We start from the raw sequence: 14,946 nt of genomic DNA, 5'->3' as shown, positions 1-14,946 counted from the left end.
TGGATGTGACCCAGCAATGAGGGCTGGCAGCCCTGAAAGCCAATTGTATCCTGGGCTGCATCCAAAGCAGTGTGGGCAGCAGGGCCAGGGGGTGATCCTGCCCCTCTGCTCTGCTGAGACCCCACCTGCACTGCTGCATCCAGCCCTGGTGGTGCCCAGCTCAGGGAGGATCTGTTGGAGCAGCTACACAGGAGGGCCACCAAGGTGATGAGACAGATAGAGCACCTCCTATGAGGAAAGGCAGAGAGGAGTGGATTTGTTCAGCCTGAAAAAGAAAAGGCTTCAGGATAACCTAATTGTGTCCTTCTAGTACCTGAAGGAAAAAAGATGGAGAGAGAAAGACTTTTTGCAAGGACGTACAGTGATGTGACAAGGAGGAGATGGCTTCAAAATGAAAGAGAGCAGGTTTATATCAGATGTTAGGAAAAAGTTCTTTATTGTGAGATGGTGAGGCACTGGAACAGATTTCCCAGGGAAATTCTGAAAGTGTTCAAGACCAGGTTGGATGGGTCCCTGAGCACCCTGGTCTAGTGGAAGGTGTCTCTGGCCATGGCAGAGTGGTTGGGACTTGATGATCTTCAAGTCTATGATTCTATGCTTCTATGATTCGATGATTCTATGATTCTATGATTCTGATTCTATGATTCTATGATTGTACAAGGAATTTCCTCACTAGAAGGAAAGGTATGTGCATGCCCACATATATAGAAAAGTACACCTAAAATCTTGCTCTCTCTCCTCTCTCTCTCTTATTCAGATAAATAATACTTTGATGTTGGGAAGGCAGGAAGAGCAAGGTAATCAATGTTCAAAATGGTTTTGTCTTAAAATTTGCTTGATTGTTCTGGAACCTATCACTTTCTGGCCAGGAATTTTCCATTCTGGTCATCTCTTCCCACTTGTACAAATGCTGGTTCTCTTGGGTGTAAACTTGGAGAAACATAGAATCATTGAATAGTTTGGGTTGGGAGAGACCTTTAAAATTCATCTCATCCACCCCACCACAGTTAGTAGAGACATTTTCAGTCTCTGGCTCTGGGATTTTTAGAAAGTCTGTCTGGATGCAGAGAAAACAGCTGAGTTGGGCAACATATAGGAGGTATTTCAGTCTAAAATTTTTTATAGACAAGAAGAAACAGGAGCAGCATAACTGCATACCCTTAAGCTTACTCTTCAGATCATTCAGACTGATGTAGTTCTGCCTAAACCAGACAGCATTCTATCAATTCTCAGGCATGTTGATGGTATATGCCAAGTTATCTATGTACATCTGTTGAGTGATCATCAGTCAAAATGGTGAAAATATTCCTGGGAAAATATTTAGAATAGTGTAAAGATGTGTTCTCTTCCACAGATAAGATCATTTATCTATAATAACAAACAAGCAAACAAACAAACAACAAACCCATCATAGAAATATTCCACCTATTTTATCTGCTGCATCTGGGTCCTTTCTTCATCAGTGGGTGTTCTTACCTTGCTGAGCCTTTATGTTTGCTTTACTCTCTCTATTTTCAGAACTCAGATTTTTTGGCTTTGGTGATTTTTCTACCTTTTTTTCCCTTCCCCCAGAACTCTCTTTGACGATGTGTTGTCTATTTTATTTGTCAGAGCTCACACTAAGTGTACATCAGCAGTTTCACTTAAATTGAATTTTTCATGCCATTTTGTCACCTGTACCACAGCCATACAAAAAGGATAGAATGAATGCTGTGACCTGTCTGCATTATTTCTTGACAGAGATGGTAACCTCTTTGACATTGGAACACATGCTAAGGAGGGTCCTAAGAGATCTTGTTTTTCTACAGTAAGCCAGTCCAGGCTCTTCATCTGCCAGCCCCAGAATATGAAATCAAGGGAAGAATTTGATCTAGATACTGTTTGCCAAGGATTTCTTCCCTCTGCCTGGGGGCTGGTAACATCAGCACTGCTAAAACAGGAGGGACAGGCTTGGGGAGGCAGGAAACATATGAAGGAAAAACAGAAACTGCTTTATTTTGTGCCTCATCTTTATTTAGCATCAACTCATATGTGGAAGTGCTTGGTACTTTAAACCATGTTAAAAATAATTGTTATGGTTATAAGAAATGTATTTTCTCATTCAATAAAACAAAAAGAAAGCAAATACCTGATCCCATATATGAGGGCAGGATTGACTTTTAATGAACTCTGTAGCTCTCTTGTTTGTTTTTATGCTTAGCCATGTAACTTTTGACCTTTTCCTGGCATGCCAACCATTTCAATGGTTTATAAAGCTATATCCATCAATAGAGGAGCTTTAAAATTTACTTTTCTGGATATACTTTTCAAAGAGGGATGCCTGCATTCATACAAAGCATATTCATATTTGTTCCTTATCATTAACACATTTACTTAAATTTGATTTGATATGTGGAGGGTGTTTCATTTTCAGAAAATAACTAGTCTTTATGAGATATTTGGGATAATTTGTGACCTTTTCTTCTAATACAAACAGACTGTCAAACAATGTAGTAAAGATATGTATGATTGAAAGCAGAAAGTACAACATAGCACATTATCTATTCCTTTCCTTTCCTTTCCTTTCCTTTCCTTTCCTTTCCTTTCCTTTCCTTTCCTTTCCTTTCCTTTCCTTTCCTTTCCTTTCCTTTCCTTTCCTTTCCTTTCCTTTCCTTTCCTTTTCCTTTCCTTTCCTTTCCTTTCCTTTCCTTTCCTTTCCTTTCCTTTCCTTTCCTTTCCTTTCCTTTCCTTTCCTTTCCTTTCCTTTCCTTTCCTTTCCTTTCCTTTCCTTTCCTTTCCTTTCCTTTCCTTTCCTTTCCTTTCCTTTCCTTTCCTTTCCTTTCCTTTCCTTTCCTTTCCTTTCCTTTCCTTTCCTTTCCTTTCCTTTCCTTTCCTTTCCTTTCCTTTCCTTTCCTTTCCTTTCCTTTCCTTTCCTTTCCTTTCCTTTCCTTTCCTTTCCTTTCCTTTCCTTTCCTTTCCTTTCCTTTCCTTTCCTTTCCTTTCCTTTCCTTTCCTTTCCTTTCCTTTCCTTTCCTTTCCTTTCCTTTCCTTTCCTTTCCTTTCCTTTCCAGTACATTGATTTTTCTGGCAGGTATTTGTTGAACACAGTCCTTTCCTGATAAGTTTTTCCTAACAAGATGTGTTTTTGAGCAAAACTTTTTCTAGAACAATTAAAAGGACATCACAGTTTAGGCAAATAGAGTGTTTATTCTAAACCTACTCTAAAACTTGGGCCTAATTTCTGCTGCTATCTTGTTCATTTTTCAGTGTCCTGTTCATTTGATGATGTTAATGATATAAGAAATGCAATAGTATCAGTAATGTAGCCATCATTTATCACTGGATAAAGCCCAAGCTGTGTGTTCATCAATGAATTGTTGTGACTTGCTTGCTAGGCAAGTGGAAATGTTCAGCACACTCAGGTGTCCAGATCCTGCTCTGTTTCTGAATTGCCTCGTTGTTTGCTGGTGGCTCCCAGGTGGAATGATGGCATGAGCTGGGCTTGGGGAAGCACCTCTGCTTGGAGAGAGTTGATACCAAGATGGGAAAGCAGTGCCAGATGGTGCTCCCATGAAAGAGCTTTTGTGGCAGATATCCAAAGGCTACTGAAAGGAGGGATCTGAGGAAACTTTTGAGTAAACATCCGCCAGGTGAACAATGCCTTAGCTGAATTACGAGTTCCATGGAAAAGACTGATAATCTCTAGGAAAATAAAGCTGAATTTTTTAATAATTAAAGCTAATCTCCACCTGTCTCCTTGCTTGAGTACTTATTTCCTATCTTGAGAAAGTCAAAGGCATAAAGGTCATTTAGTGAAATATACATGAATAAGGAATAAATGTGCATTCTACAGTTTAGAGATATTCTAGTGGCTGTTTTCAACATGCCATTTTCTTCCTCTCAAAAGAAAACAATGAGAGAAAATGTTAAGGCAGTTCACTCCCTTCTCTATGTTTTCCTTTCCTTTTAAATTTTTTTTAATTGCCTTTCCTTATTGTAACTTTATTTAGATTTTAAGGTATAAATAAATTTGGCTAAGAGGCTGCTGACTCAAACTAGTATGATGTTTGCCATTTTTTGGAAGTTTACTACAATGCATGCAATAAGTAATTGGATGAAAATTTTGAATCCAAAATTCAAAGCCTAGAGAAGCATAATTACCTCATCTGTCTTATGTATGGACTTGTTAATGATCCTTATGTTCTTTATTTACAACTGTATTGCTCATAAATGAATTGTCTTGTTATTTAAGTCACTCATGTAAATATTACATGTTATTTATAACAATTAATAATTTGATACACAATATAATGGATAATAACACCCACTAAATTTTAATTATATTTATTTAATAAGTGATAATATTTTGTATAATGACAAGGTTTGACCTAGATAAGTAAAATCTGTTTTGAACAACTCTTGCTTATTTTTGGTTTGATAGTGGGCCCTTGGTAACTACTCTTTCAGTGTAGATTTCAATTTCTTGTTTACCTATTCTGTACTGGCTTTGTTTTGTCTAGTGATGTAAGTTACTCTGGTTGTGAGACACTACTTACAGACCAATAATTTTGTGCAACCCAAATACTTGCATAAACAACTGCATTTTTGCTTGAGCTTGTAGTCTAGTGACAGTCATGACCCTAAGTCCTGCTCATGAACAAACACTCCAGATCTATTTCCATTGTTTGTGTTTAGGATGTCATGTGAGGCACTGTCACAAGCTTATTAATGCCAGACATATAATATGTGCCACTTCCTGCCTGCAAACCACTTCTGCTGTCAAAGAAATTTGATTGAGCTGGAAAACTCTGTTGGCCAGCACTCTACCAGGTATCAGTGAGACCTGCCAAGATTTGTCTTGGCAGCCTCTCCCATCAGAGCTATGGAAGTTGGCGGGGCACAGAAAAGCAGATGGTGTGCTTACTCTGGGGAATTATTTATAATGACATTTTTTGTGATAAATCTATGCTGAATGTTTCTTATCACCTTTGGAGTTTCCATATTTGCATTCCTTCACCAGGTGAGACCCATGGCTGTGGAGGTATTAATTATTTTCTCTGACAAATTGTGAAAAGAGGCTGAAGTTACACAAGAAAAGGTCTTGTGATAAATTTCTTTAAGAAGGGAGATGCTGGGGAAAAAATCCAAGGAACTACATAGTAGTCATTGTTTTTATTTCTGGGCACAGACATTTAGAAGATAACAAGATTATGAATAGGCAGCACCAGGTCATAGTGAGCCATCCAGAAGCCTTGGCCAGATTTTCTGCAGATGTGCAGTGCCAAACCTAACAGGGAATATCAATGAAACAGAGTGACTGAGATGCTCTGGAAGAGACTGGCACCCTAAAATACATGGTTGTGTCTGCCCACACATGAGGACTGCTGGCATGGGAAGCTACACTCTAACAATTCCCAGTCTGCCAGGCTGGGGCACCTGAGGACCACACTGCATCCCCCTTCCAGCCAGGATCCTGCCTTACCTTTCAATGGAGCAGGCACAGACAGACAGGCAAAAAAAGGTGGTGGCATGATGTGCAGAGGGGCTGGGGAGACTCCAAGGTGAAGCCCTGTCCCATTTGCACTGAAAATGTACAGGGATATTTAGGAATAAATGGTATTTTATTTTCCTGGCACAGACAAGTAAGTATTAATAATAAGGGTTCCATCTGCAGTTCATTTACTGCACTTAAAAATCAACATCAACGACACCAGTACTGACCCATCTTTGCTCTTTCACCAGTAAGTTGAAAATGTCATGGTTTCATTCTTACTAATTATTAGTGTATTTTGGTTCCCTGCAGAAGCCAGTCTATTCAGAGCAGTAGTTATCCCCACTTTTGAAGATTCTCGCATATATGAAAAATAAGATAGAATTATTCCTCTGTTAGGAATTTCCTGTATCTCTTTCTCCTGGGCTACCCATTTGACCATTTCCTAGACTGACAGTTTCCTGTCTTGGCACTGCATTTCAGCTCTCATTCTCCACTGGGAATCAGGCAGGGAATAATTTATGGAATTCACTCTTTTGATGCCTTCTACTCTGGTCTGTCTTTAAACTGAAGAACTCAGAGTTGGGCAGTTGAGGGTCATTCCAAAATGCTTTTTAAAATCCCAGGAAATGTGTAGACAGCATTTAGATATGGTAGGGCTCTTAGAACATTGGCAATGTGTGTGCCAGAGTAAGACACCGTGGGATTTCCCATATCAATAAATCTCTGGCTCATGACTGCCCTGCAGGTATCTAGTGCACACCTCATGAAGCCTGCCTGGCTTCACACACCTGGACAGGCAGGTCCCACATGCCCCAGAGGGATCTCTGCAGCTCAGATGGAGCGAAGGAAATGGATTAATTGCAGATGACTCAGTTTTGGAGCACCCATAGCTGTCTGATACAGTCACTGAGAATTCTGTGGGTCCAGCAGATGAGGAGGAATTATTATCAAACAAGGATCTACTTCCTTTTTTTCTGTATCTTGGCCTTGGTGGGTTTGGATTTTTTTCCCCTTTTCCCTTTTCCCACATTGGTTTATTTATTATCTGGAAAACAAATTAATTATTTTTAACTTTTCTGGATGTGCACAGTATTCATGCTGCTTCTCTAACCACACTGATCTGAAAAGATGCCAAATGTCTGTACCAATTACAGCCACCACAAAAACAGAGTCCTACAGTGAAAAATAGCATTGCCAAGAGTCCATCATTGGAAACTAAGCTAAATGCAGAGTAGAATAATTGCAACCACAAAAATAAAGCATCTTTTGAAGAGAGAACAAGATAGCACCACTTTTCTTCTTATTGTCATAAAGTATTTTGTCAAAAGTGAATTTTGAATATATAAAAGCTGTTTTTCCAAATGCAAAAGAAACATATATACAGTAATTCAAAGAAGAAAGAAATTGGCACATCTTTAATAAAAAGCTCTTTAAAAGTCCTATTCATTAGACTTAATTTGTGGTTGAGTACACAAAACTGGTTGTATGGCAGCAATTAATTGGTTTAAAGTGAGTTCTATGGTCTCCTAAATATTTTTCCTGTCAGCTCTATAGTTATAACATCTGTTTAGACATTTTTTATCAGAAAAGCTGCTATATTAATAGCTTTATTTCCATCACCCTTTCAAGGATATAAGAAATCAAGGATGCAATTGCAATCATTTATGGAAGAAAATCTCAACCCCTGGGAACGGTGGATTTTGGAGTATAATCCAGCTCTGCATTAGCTCAGCATTTCTGGATTTTTATTTTTTCATCTGTCTTTTTTTTGTGACTTATTTGTTTCTTATAGTGGTATTTTATACTTGAAAACTTATTAGTATGCATGAGTTCAGCAAACTTTTTAAAAACTTAGTGCTGGGGACAGCAAGTGAAATACAGAATCTGCTCTCTGTAAAGGGACTCTGATCACTGAGAAATAGCTCAAGCAGCAAAGCACATCCTCACAAAATAAGTCGAAAATATATCTGTATGTGTAATTTTCTACCAGTTGAAAATGGCAACGTGATTTTCATTTGTTCAGGCAGAGGACAGAAGAGCATTATCCCTGAGATATCATTATTGGAGCATGATTCAGAGCTGTGCTCTGCCCAAGGGCTGTTTGTGGCACCCTGGGTAAACTACACTGAAATTTTGTCTCAGCTACCCACTGGCTAAATGGTAATGATGGCACCTATGAGTTTTATCAGATAAAAATTTGAGGCACAGCTTAATAAATGCTAAATGGACTCTATAAAATGCATTAGTGTCTCCGAATCAAGATGTTTTCTAAATTGTGTGTCATAAGCTTGAAACAAATACCAAGCTTTTGACAAGGACTCAGTATGTATAGGGCAATGTAAAACCTTTTGATCATTGATCTTTTCTAGGAAAAATGTATCAAATTGCAAAAAAAACATTACCATCTAATCAGTAGCAAAGATCTTATAAAAGTTAACAGGAAGACTGTTTTGACATACAAGGCTTGGGGTTTCTTCATTATAAAATTAGGATTTTTATTTTTAAGATTTTAAGCAATGTTTTAGCAAGAACAAACTGCTCATTGGATATGAGATAGGTTGGGAATAGGGAGAAGAACCATTATATTTTTCCACTTAAAAATGTAGGATACATTTTCAAAATTGTTTGCACTAAAGAGGCATTAGAGTTTTGGCCAGCAAAGAGAAACAAGTACTTTTCTAAATCTGGATGTCTGGGTTCAGAGCCATGTATTTAGGCTCCAGTATATTCAAATTTCACACAGCATGGATTTTTGTAAGGTTATTTAAACATTTTTGTGACTGCTTTTTCAATTAAGGACTGATTTTTGTGTACTTGCTAGTGGAAATAACACACCTTAAACAGATGAGGCTATTCTTCCTTGGGTGTTTACTTTCTCAGTTTTATAGAAATAAAGCAGATTAAAAGGCATTGCTACAGAGTTATAAAATTAGGGTGTATTTTGTGATGCTCTATCACTCAGTGCCAGAGTTGAATTGCTCAATAAATGGCAAAAATTAAAGGTCACATGCAACCATAACATTGAAGTAAAATTCTGTATGATATATATACACATAAAGACATTTTACTTCTCTGTGTTGTTTAAATACATCGTTTGATACTCATGTGGCCAGAATGAGAATTAAATAGATATTGGACATGCTCTTTTCCTTTACACTTTGTGAATTTTTGGGGGGAATTTATCCCTCAAATGCCTATAGCAGAAGCTCACCTTTGAGACATTCTATCCTTTATCTTTAACAGTCTGAGGTCAATACTGGAGGACATATTCCCCCAAGTGAGAGAAAACCAAAAGCTTCTGGTTTTCACATAAATGTTTTGAATTTCTGATATTTTTATCCAACACATATTGCTACCTCCCTTTACTTCTCAGTTTTCTGAAGTGAAACAATAGTCTTATTTTATAAACTTTGGTTAGAGTGCAACCCCTGTAACTTAGGTGATTATGGTGAGATACACAGCAGTTGTACCCTCCCTCAAGATATCTATCTATCTATCTATCTATCTATCTATCTATCTATCTATCTATCTATCTATCAATCATCTATATCCACTGTTTACTGTCTAGATTAAAACATAAATCAGGTCCTCAGGTTAGGCAGAATGGATGCTCTGTTATACCTCTGTATGTTCTAACCAATTTTCTTGCCACCAGTGCTGCTGTAGTGGGGATGGAGCTGGAATTGACAGCAGAGGAGTAGAGGAGAGGCTTGTGCCAGTCTGCAGTGGAGCTGGTTGCTAGATATAGCACTTCTGGAGATCTGAAATGGCATTCAGTGCTCACATGGCACAGCTGGATCCTGACTGAATAGTCTGTCATCTAGAGATATCCAATCAGGAAGAGATATCCCATTTTTCAACGACATACATGTCTTTGCCTCATGGGGAATTGGACCATAGACAATAAGGAAAAGAATGAATTAACTGGATTCTTGCTTTCAATACATGGAGACTGTTTCATCATATTTGTCTTAGAGGTAATGACTTAGTTACATATGAGGGTATCTGAAGAAAAGCAGTGATACTGCAGGGAAGGTGTGTTTCAATTTTGGCTGGTACCATGATTTAGAATTTCATCAGATAGGCTGAGATTAAAAACAAACAAACAGGCAAACAAAAAAACACCATAAAATATCTGTTTAGCTGTATCTAATTAAATAATGGAATAAACTGACTCCAACAGCAAATTCAGCTCAACAACAAAAACTCTAACTTGTGGCCAAAACTTAGGGGAACTTCATGGTATAAAAAGAATTTGTATCAATTAAGATTTGATCACATGTACTTTAGTTTGAATGGAGAAAAGTTCCTTTTGTATCAAGACAGAAAGAGAATTTATAAGTCTGCTACTTTGGCTGAAAGTGTAATCAGCACATAAATCTTCAAATTTAATTTTGATGAGTTTCCTCCTGACCACAAGTAAGAACAAGCTGGAAGAAAATATTGCCTGAATTCTTCCTGAGCAGGGAATTTAATTAGCTTACCTTCAAAGGATAATTTTTGCTGCATACCAAGATGAGTGATCTGCATGAACCTATAATTATTAAAACAAAATTCTCTTTTAATTTGCTGTTCGGTGAAAAGCACAAACAGCTTAATAAAATCAACTGTCTATCATCTCAGATGAGACACAAAAAATCTTTTTTTTTTGTGGTGTGAACTTGTCTTTGATCAGGAATTTCTAATTGCCAGTGAAGTAGTAAATATGATCATCATACCATGGGAACATCACTACCAGCCAAAATACCAGCTGAAATGTCTATTTTCTTCCACAGACCTTCCTATCTTCCATCACTGCACTACAGTATTCCTACTTTTACAGGCCTACAGACTGAATTCCCCAATTTAATAATTGTATGACAGTAGCATTAAGAAATAGAAATGGTATGATGAGCCACAACTCAGCAGAACCAACACTGGACTCAACTTTTACTAAAAAACTTGCACCTTTCCCAAAATTAAGTTAAATTTTTAAAAAATTATTCTACTTTTTACAATAGCATATCCAAGGGCAGTGGTTTATGCTTCTGCAACATCTATTTTTTAGTTATGTTATAGAAAGAATGATACAGTAGAGTATGGAAACAAGTACAATATCCAAGAGTCGAGTAATAAATCTGATAATGGTGGTGATTACTGGAATGCAGGGAGCTCTGCTCTTGCCACAGTCACTCATCCTCACTTCCAAATCCTCCTCTGCAACATTTGCTATTTAATTCACTGTGTTTCAATTCCATCAACCTGCATTTTGGACCAGTTACTTTATAGATATAATAGAGTAAATTAGAACAATCTTTTCAGGACTATCCAGCTGCAGCAGAGGAGATGAGAAGGGTGCTGTGGCTCCACTTTCTTCAGCTGTGGAACAACAGCAGAAGGACAAATGCATGAGTTGCACTCTTGTCAGAAAATTACTTGGAGACTGGACAATCACACTGGGTTAAGGAATTGGGAGAGGGAATGAAACATAAATCCTCAGAACAGATACATTACAGTGTAATTTACTTGGCTCAGGTAACTGGGCAATATGTAGCATAAATTTACATCAGAATTATTTGGTTCTTTCATCTGATACCTTGCCAAATCCATACACAAAATTCTGTTGCCTACAACACAGTAAGACGGAGACACCTAAGAGAATCCCTTTGTTTTGCTTTTTCTGCTTAACTTTCTATGGTGCTTTACTGAGGAAACCCCTTGTCTTGTTCTATCTTATTTTATTTCAAGTTCACACACAATCATTGGTTGTTTTGAAGCCTCCCCAGTTTCTTCCTGTCCACTGGCTGCTTGTCAGCTCCCTATGACAAATGAATTAGCTTCACTAATTAATTCCTGGACCCTGTGTTTTCCTTCAGTTTAGTTTGGGCCATGGCTTTCATTATACCCTTTGTTTTCTTCTCAACAAGCAGCATTTAATAGTTCTTTCTTTTAGTGTTACTGGCAGGATGTGATTGTAGTCTCCAGCAGGCTTTTTTATTTGAAGCAGTGAAATTCAAACTTGTTACGATGAAAGATTCTCTTCTGGCCTATTCTTAATTACCATTTCCAGGCATTCTCAAAAGAGAATTGTTGTTGTGGATCCAGGAAATTTTTTATGTGTTTCTTTCACTTAGGTGTGGCATCCACATAACCACAGGCACAAAGGATCCTCCTAGGGTCAGAGAATTGCTGTGTGCAAGTGGAAAATGGAGTATGAGAGAGATGGTTGGAAAACCTGGTTAAAGGAAAAATCTGGCTGACATTACCAAGTAACATAACAATTTAATAATTTTTTATCATAAAAGATGTACAGTAATGAAGGATAACATAGTTCATAGGAGAGCCAAACCTGTGCATCATGACACATGAATTTGCATTTGAAGTATGGTAAAACCTTGCTATATAACACCTTCTATAGCTGACATTGATTCCAACAACATTAACTTTCATTTTTTTCCAGTTTACTCTGCTTTCTTGAGTATGATTTTATTGTTATATCTCTGAATAATTTTTTAAAATTAATTAAGTTTATTATTTTTTTTAATGGAAAGCTGGTGAAAATGGCACATGTGGTTATGCAAGGTGATGTTGTTAAGGCATGAGGCTTATAACTGGGTCCTTATAGTGATATGCAGAAATTCCTGAAACAAGTAGCATCCCTAGGTCTGGTATTTTTTCTTCTGTTGTCTGCTATGGATGAGGGACATAATTCCTACACATGAAGAAATTAGCAATTCTTGTGTTTTAGTATGCGATGTCAGCAACCCCAAAAACCTGAAAATAGGTGTACCCAAAACTCACCTTTTGTATGAACTTTGACAACCTAGCAAACTTCATAGTGTGAGCCTACTTAGAGAATTTAGGTGATCAGATTGCAGTATCTAATTAAGAATTTTTAGATACTGGTCTGACAAAGCACTTGTCCAGAAAGCAGGAGACCTGTCTTCCAGGTGGGGAAATGCATTGATAAATGCATTTTGTGTAGCAAGTAATCCTCACTCTGGTGATGCTGGGCTGTGCTACAGGCAGGAGCACTGAAGAAGAGGCTGGCTGTGTGTCATGGTGCTTAGAGAATTCAGCTTTTGGAAAAGCTCAGCTCCCGGGCCGAGTGCCCAGAACTGTTTGTGCGCTTCGCTTCGGATCACGTCCGGATAAAGCCCAGAAGGGAGCAGGGACTGGAGCCGCAGCTCTCTGCCCTTCCAGCAGAGCTCCTGAGTCACTGCAACACTCACTCAAGCACCCATTGCCACCGTGGTTTGACTGTCCATGGCTCCAGCATCAACAACAGGTATGGCCAATGAGTGTTTTCCACTAGTTCAGACGACACAGATCACAGACACAAAATATAAGTCTTGTAAGAAGATCAGCTCTCCATGCTGCCTGAAAGGTGGGAATGTTACATGGGTTTTTCAGCTGATCAGAAACATGCTGTGAACACACCTCATATATGGGACAGCACAAGAGACACAATTGCATTAATGATTTTCTGTTCTGCACATTCATATTGGAGAGGGAGTTTAAATCATTACAAAAGATGATAATACATGATAACTAGATAAGGCCAGAAACTATAGGAGTTAAGGATACCTCAGGTACATAATTGCTCTACTGAATAGACAGCCTTCCCTAAATTTCTTTTGTTTCATACAATGCTAACTGAAACTTTGCCAGTTGAGAGTTATTTGATGTAGTTGCTGTAAATATTTCTTTTAGATTTCACATGTGCCTCAGTGGATGGACACATTTTTTTTTTAATATTTCTTAGTCATTTGTCTGATAAAATTCAGCCTTACTGATGACAGATCCCATTTTGGTCTGATCTATCAGAGAAACGTTGGAGGAAATAAAATCTTACTAATTTTTCCACCCTTCTTTGACTTTCTTTATTGACCCAAGATGAGCCTTTTAGCCCCATAAGAATCTGACACATGTTTTTAATTCATATTTTCATTAAATTTGAAATGATGATTATTTCTAGTTGTGTAGGTCCTTGCTTTTGTATAAGCACCACGAGGGAAAAAAAACTATTAAAAATATATGAAAGAGATAAGCATATGGAAAATAGTGAAAGCATTTTTTTCATGTAATAACATTTTACTTAGGATGATTGAACTGCTGAGACAGCTAAATCAAAGAATATTCCCTACTTTTGACATAACATAATGCTACAATAGCTTGTCTTTGGATTATTGCCTGTTCCTATGCCAATATCACAACAAGCTTCAGAAATTGGCTTCAGTGACTTTTGTAGTGTGCTCCTGATTTCTTCTGATTATCTTCTATTTTAATTCTTTATTATATCTTTAGCTTCTCTTTCTTAAAAATTTCTGTATTTTTGACCACATTTCTGAGTTACACTTAAAATTGCTGTGTTTAAGGCATAATTTTATTTCCCTTATTTTTTAGGGAATTTTATACTGCATATTGGATAAGAGTCTGTTTAAACTCAGCTTCACAGTTTATTTTTTAGAAGAGCTACTCTCCTTTATTATTGATAAAGTGAATATTTCATATTGTCATAAGGTGACTATATAAAAAATGAAGTATTTCTGAACATGAAAGTATATTTGGAAAGACCTCAGAGGGGAAAATCCTTTAAGGTATTTTTGAGTTGTATCCAAAATCAACTCGATTTCAATTCTGATTCTCAAAATTACTCATTGGGAAATTAACTTCCAAAAAATTAATTACACTATTGACATCTGTTCATATTTATCTAGAGTTTAAGATAGACCAAGATTGCTGCCAACTCTTGGGATTTTATTACATGTCTTATGAATTTCTGTTGAGATCTTTTCTTAAGCTCATATGGTCTCGAATATATTGTTTCAAACCTAATGAAATCTTCCCCAACTATAGTGTTATAGTGGCAGGACTTAAATGAAACTAACTTTAGCTATGGTATAATAATTCTCCACAATCTTTGTCTTTACAGTAAGAATTTACTCATGAGAAATATGAATGCTATCACCAGATTCTTTAGATCTTGTCAAATATGAGAAATATCTACATCTGTGCTTAATAGACACTTTAGCAAATGGTTTAGGAAAGAAATTAATTAAAATATCTATATTTAAGAATAAACTGCATTTTGGGTAATAGAGAAAGAAAGGATGAAGGCCACAGGGAAATGGGCTTTGAAGACTCATGGATTTATGTGGAATTAATCCAAAAGCATCTTTGACATGATAACATTCCAGCTATGAATATAAACTCTCTGGACTTCATTAATACACATAACACAGTCCCACAAAGATGAATATGGGCACTGAGCCAGAGTTTGAAAAGAATTATCTTCAGGGGAATTCTCAAGGAGTTGTGTTGTCTGGGGAAAAATCAAGCAGGGCAGAAATCACAGTGGAGGTCTTAGCAGACCTCCTTAGCAGTTAGATCAGGGATTAATTTTTGCTGATTTTCTCATTAGTGATGTTGTTCTGAGTGTCATTACCAATATGAAGAAAATCAAACTTTGTTAGTGAAATGTATTGTGCCTG

The sequence above is a fragment of the Oenanthe melanoleuca genome, chromosome 3 (genome assembly GCF_029582105.1).
Source record: "Oenanthe melanoleuca isolate GR-GAL-2019-014 chromosome 3, OMel1.0, whole genome shotgun sequence".
In the NCBI taxonomy this organism is placed as follows: domain Eukaryota; kingdom Metazoa; phylum Chordata; class Aves; order Passeriformes; family Muscicapidae; genus Oenanthe; species Oenanthe melanoleuca.
Note: the sequence above shows the minus strand (reverse complement) of the source record.